Genomic DNA, 6,000 nt, shown 5'->3' with positions numbered 1-6,000 from the left:
TTAGTTGCAATGTAGAATCTAAAACCATAGCAAGGACATTTTTCATCCTCTGTTACCTTAAAATATATTGTTCTGTCTTGCACTTTGAATGAATCTTTTATATGGGCATGATTTTATAACATCATGTATTTGTCATTTGGAAAATATTGAGTTATGCAAATTTTCCAAATTTTAACATGTTTTCACGATACAATATTGAAAAATTACATATGTTACTATCACCATTAATCTCATCAGAAAAGTCTTTAAGTACTAGTAAAAGAAAAAACTGCTGTTTCCTCTCTACTCACACTTCTACCAAATGTATGGATTTTTTCCCCTACATCACCTGTTCTCTGACACTGACTACTTGGAGTTACAGCAGACCGCAGAGGTTAACGGTTCAGTCCCACAGATTGCCACCACTTTAGATGCCAGCCACAAATCCTAACTTGTCACTTGTACTTTCAACTAATCAGCTATTGAGTCTAGGGTTCCCATAACCCCCCTTTAGATAATTTGCTATAATGGCTCACAGAACTCAGGGAAACACTTATTTATATTTACTGGTTTATTATAGGATAAATAAAAAGGATAAAATAAGAGAGGAACAGCCAGATAAAGAAGTACATAGGCAAGATCTGGAAGTGTCCTGAATGCAGGGGTTTCATCTGCATGGAGTTGGGGTGCACCATCTTCCAGCAGATGGATATTTTTATCAACCCAGAAGCTCTCTAAATCCCTTTGGTTAAGGGTTTTTATGCAGGTTTCATTACATAGCCATGCGTGTATGTGTGCTAAGTCGCTTCAGGTGTGTCCAACTCTTTGCGACTCTACAGATTATAGTCCGCCAGGCTCCTCTGACCGTAGGATTCTCCACACAAGATTACTGGAGTGGGTTGCCATGCCCTCCTCCAGGGGATCTTCCCAACACAGAGATCAAACCCTCATCTCTTCTGTTTCCTGCCTTGGCAGGCAGGTTCTTTACCACTTGGGAAGCCCCATTACATTGCAAGATTGATTAAATCATTGACCACTGAAGATTAAGTCAGCCTCAAGCCCTGCTGTATTTCCCAGAGATAAGGGATGGACCAAATATTCCAACCTTCCCTAATCTTCTGATTGGTTCCTCTGGCAACCAGTCCAACATCTTTCAGGAGTCACCTCATTAGCATAAACTCAGGTGTGGATGAAAGGAGCTTGTTATGAATAACAAAAGACCTCCTCTCACCCCTACCACTCTGGAATTCCAAAGGTTTTAGAAGCTCTGTGCCAAGAAAGGGAGGAAGACCAAATACATGTTTCTTATTATATCACAGTTTTGATGCCAAAAGCTGAGCTTCTGTGTGCTGGTGCCAAATTGAATCTTGGAGACAAGAGTTTTGGGTGACACAGAAAAGAATAGCTTTATTGCTTTGTCATCACCAACTTGACGAGCAAGGTCCAGGAAATGGTGAAGGACAGGGAAGCCTCTCAGGCTGCAATTCACAGGGTCTCAAAGAGTCAGACATGATTAACCAACTGAAAAACAACAATTGCTTTGCCAGGCAAAGAGGGACACAGCAGGCTTGTGCCCCTCAAAGGTGTGTGCAGGGCCTGCACTCATTTTTTTTCTTGAAAAACAAAATTATTGAAGAATAGTTGACTTACAGTTTTTCAGGTGCACAGCTAGGTAAGCAATCATTTAATCTGTCTTTAGGCAGTTTCCTCCTAATGAGCTTCTCTGGGTCCTTAAATCCGGCCTCTGGTGGTCTCTTGATGAGGTTCATGATCTTTGGAGTGAAGAACACTGTTATCTTCCTTTTGTTGGGGGTTTCAGTTCTGGAGGCTTCTCAGGTGGCACTAGTAGTAAAGAACCTGCCTGCCAAAGCAGGAGACATAAGAGATGTCAGTTAGATCCCTGGTTCAGGAAGATCCCCTGAAGGAGGGCATGGCAACCCGCTCCAGTATTCTTGCCTGGAGAATCCCATGGACAGAGGAGCCTGGAAAGCTATAGTCCATAGGGTCCCAAAGAGTCAGACACGATTGAAGTGACTTAACATAACATGTAGACTTATCTTTGTGTCCACTCTTCATCTCCAGTGATAAGAGACCCTCCTCCCTTCCAGGTACTGAGGGAAACATCTTTGCAAGGGAAATTGATGCCCTGCCTTTAGGTAGATAAAGGGAGGATAAAAACCTCTTCCTGAATCAGCCAATTACCAGTTGCCTTCAGGTCAAAATAATCCTTATGCCAAAATGGTATATTTTGGGGTGGCATATTTCAAATCCTAAAAGATGTTGCTGTTAAAGTGCTGCACTCAATATGCCAGCAAATATGGAAAACGCAGCAGTGGCCACAGGACTGGAAAAGATCAGTTTTCATTCCTATCCCAAAGAAAGACAATGCCAATGAATGTTCAAGCTACTGCACAAGTGCACTCATCTCACACGCTAGTAAAGTAATGCTCAAAATTCTTGAAGCAAGGCTTCAACAGTACATGAACTGAGAAATTCCAGATGTTCAAGCTGGATTTAAGAAAAGGCAGAGGAACCAGAGATCAAATTGCCAACATCCGTTAGATCACACAAAAAGCAAGAGAATTCCAGAAAAACATCTACTTCTGCTTCACTGACTATGCCAAAGCCTTTGACTGTGTGGATCACAATAAACTGTGGAAAATTCTGAAAGAGATGGGAATACCAGACCACCTGACCTCCCTCCTGAGAAATCTGTATGCAGGTCAAGAAGCAATGGTTAGAGCCAGACATGGAACAACAGACTGGTTCCAAATTGGAAAAGGAGTACACCAAGGTTGTATATTGTCACCCTGCTTATTTAACTTATATGCAGAGTACATTATGAAAAACGCTGGGCTGGAGGAAGCACAACCTGTAGTCAAAATTGCCAGGAGAAATATCAATAACCTCATATATGCAAATGATACCACCCTTATGGCAGAAAGCAAAGAGGAACTAAAGAACCTTTTGATGAAGGTGAAAGAGGAGAGTGAAAAAGCTGACTTAAAACTCAACGTTCAAAAAATGAAGATCATGGCATCTGCTCGCATCACTTCATGGCAAATAGTTGAGGAAACAATGGAAACAGTGACAGACTTTATTTGGGGGGCTCCAAAATCACTGCAGATGGTGACTGCAGCCATGAAATTAAAAGATGCTTGCTCCTTGGAAGAAAAGGTATGACCAACCTAGACAGCATATTCAAAAGCAGAGACATTCCTTTGGGGTTGCAAAGAGCATGAGCAATTGAGCGACAACATCCCAGTCCCTTCATGTGCCACTGCCTTAATTTTTGCTAAGGCACTAACAGCTTTACCTACCATTCTTTTGAGTGATCAGTGAAATGATAACATAGTTAAAGGGTAAATAATGTCTTAGAGTATTACTGTAACTGAGCACAGCCCTGTGGGGGCCCTCCTGGGCACAAGAAGCCTTTCTGTGTCCCACCCCTCACCCTCTCCCCTTGTTTTTTATTTTCGGGATAAAGGCTTTAGGCTCCTAGATGTCCCTGAGTTCCAGGGAGCAAACAGTTGCTCATTAGGGCAGAAAGGGAATACAGAAACAAAGGAGGAATAGCCAAGAAACTTTAGTGCGGTTTAAAGCAGGATCCTGGTTCCTCCCCAAGGAACACACATAACACTATCTTTGGATTCTTCTGCATGAAATAAGGCCCCCACCAATGTGGATGATGAATAACTTCAGGTGGACCACAAGGTTCCTGGAGCATCACCCTGTTGCCTTGGTTAATCAGGAGAAAGTCACGCACCCTGCAGTTCAGTTCAGGGACGCCATGGACTGCAGCATCCCAGGCTTCCCTGTCCATCATCAACTCCCGGAGCTTACTCAAACTCATGTCCGTCGAGTCAGTGATGCTGTCCAACCATCTCATCCTCTGTCGTCCCCTTCTCCTCCTGCCTTCAGTCTCCCAGAATCAAGGTCTTTTCCAATGAGTCAGTTCTTCGCAGCAGGTAGCCAAAGTATTGGAGTTTCAGCTTCAACATCAGTCCTTCCAATGAACATTCAGGACTAATTTCCTTTAGAATGGACTGGTTGGATCTCCTTGCAGTCCAAGGGACTCTCAAGAGTCTTCTCCAACACCACAGTTCAAAAGTATCAATTATTCGGCGCTCAGCTTTCTTTATAGTCCAACTCTCACATTCATACATGACTACTGGAAAACACATAGCTTTGACTAGACGGACCTTTGTCAGCAAAGTAATGTCTCTGCTTTTTAATATGCTGTCTAGGTTAGTCATAGCTTTTCTTCCAAAGACCAAGCATCTTTTAATTTCACGGCTGGAGTCATCATGTAATCCTGCCGCCAAATTTTGCCTCTAAAAACTCCCTGAAACCCATCGAGGAGTCGGGGATTTTTTGAGCACAAGCTACTTGTCCTTTCTTGGCCCTGCAACAAACTTTTCTTGGCTCCAAACTCTGACGTTTTGGTTTGTTTGGTCTCACCATGTGTTGAGCACATGAATTTGTTTTTGGTAAAAGGAGTTTTGTATTTTCATTTGCTAGATCTAGCAACCCTAAGCAAGACATTACTATTTAGCACCCCATTCGAGGTAAACCTCTTTTTATACACCATGTTAACTCTTTGTTAACCCTTGCTGTCTCCATGAGAAGCTTAAAACACTTACTGATGAATACTTTCAGTCCCCAAACTGCAAAGACTCAGAGGACAGAGGCAAACTGTGGGCTGGGATGGATACTAGAGGTAAGAACATGTGTCTTCCTATAAAGTACGGGGGTGGGGGTGGGGGTCTCCATTTCAGCTTGGTCACAAGCTCCTGTCTTTTTTTTTTTTAATATATATATTTATTTGACTGTGCCAGGTCTTCCTTGCAGCATGCAAACTCTTAGTTGTAGCATGTGGATCTAGTTCTCCGACCAGGGATCAAGCCCAGGCTCCCTGCAAGGAGGGAACAAGGAGTCTTAAGCCACTGCACCACCAGGGAAATCCCACAAGCTCCTTTTTCAACCCATCTCTTCACCCCACCCTCTCACCAGTCCTGTCTCTAACCAAAGCTGCTATCTCTGCAAACTCTCCCCCCATAGAACTGACCACCACTCCCCACAGAGTTCCGAAATCTGGTTCCACCTCCTGGAAGGTCCCTGGGTGTCTGCAATTGCCCTGGTAGGGGAGCTCTGGTCTGAGGCGGGGTGGTGGTGATGGGTCCTCCCTCCCAGCCTGTCGCTCTCCACCAGACACAGCTGTTGCCGTTTTTCTCTCCTGTTAAGGACCTGACAGCAAACTCTCCTCCCTGCTGGGAGAACTTCTTCCTCCCAAGATCACAGAGTGGGGGATATTCCCTGCTTGAGGCCCTGATTTCTCTCCAGCTAACATGACCTTGACCTATTCCCTTCTGGGAGGACAGCCACCACCATATTAAGATGCCTTGCACTCCTTCTGGGCTGCCATTCCCAGCATCCCAGAAACTGAATGCTTGCTGCTGAACCGTCTGATCAAATGACGCCAATCTGCCCAGGGCTGGTTCCAGCCAAATGGCTCCAGCCCAGGGTTCCCCTCTGAGAAGAAGGCCACAGAGGGAGAGGTTTGGATGTGGTGGCCCCAGCCATGGACCAGTCTCTAGGAGAGGCTGCGTAGGGTCAGGTGCAGCAAACCTCTCCCATTGCTGGGCACTGATCTGGGGAAACAGCTTTGCTCAGAACCAGAGTAGGATTGCCCCCATAGAGGCGGGAATGTGTGTATTCTGGAAGCAGTGATGTGTTCTCCTAAGGAGGTAACAGGGGAGCTGGGCGTGTGTGAGCAGGTGGGTATGAAGAAATGGGTGGAGGCTCCAGGGCTGGTGCTTTCAACCTGCCCTCCCGGCTCACAGGGGAAAAGAGTGAGGCCAGAAGACAAGTGAGTTGTCCGAGATCACACAGTGACTGAGGCCTAGAACTCAGGGCTTTGGGTTCTCCACTGGGATAGGAGGCCTCATGGTTACGTGGCAGATTCTCCCTCTACTTCTAGAGGGGGGAAGGGTGAAGTTTCCTGGTGACCCTTATGCCAGA

At 45.1% G+C, this 6,000-nt stretch overlaps 1 long non-coding RNA gene across 1 annotated transcript in view; it reads right to left on the bottom strand.

Annotated features, from left to right (window-relative positions):
• Positions 1-1,359: 1,359 nt before the first annotated feature.
• The window catches only part of LOC138423810 (uncharacterized), a 54,165-nt gene continuing 49,524 nt past the window's right edge, over positions 1,360-6,000 (bottom strand). Inside the window, exon 4 of the long non-coding RNA XR_011250461.1 lies at positions 1,360-1,840. This is a non-coding gene — a long non-coding RNA (uncharacterized lncRNA). The remainder of the gene's footprint in view (positions 1,841-6,000) is intronic.

This window comes from Ovis canadensis, chromosome 18 (assembly GCF_042477335.2).
Source record: "Ovis canadensis isolate MfBH-ARS-UI-01 breed Bighorn chromosome 18, ARS-UI_OviCan_v2, whole genome shotgun sequence".
In the NCBI taxonomy this organism is placed as follows: Eukaryota; Metazoa; Chordata; class Mammalia; order Artiodactyla; family Bovidae; genus Ovis; species Ovis canadensis.
The sequence above is the reverse complement of the archived record's forward strand: the minus strand, read 5'-3'. Positions and strand labels throughout refer to the sequence as shown.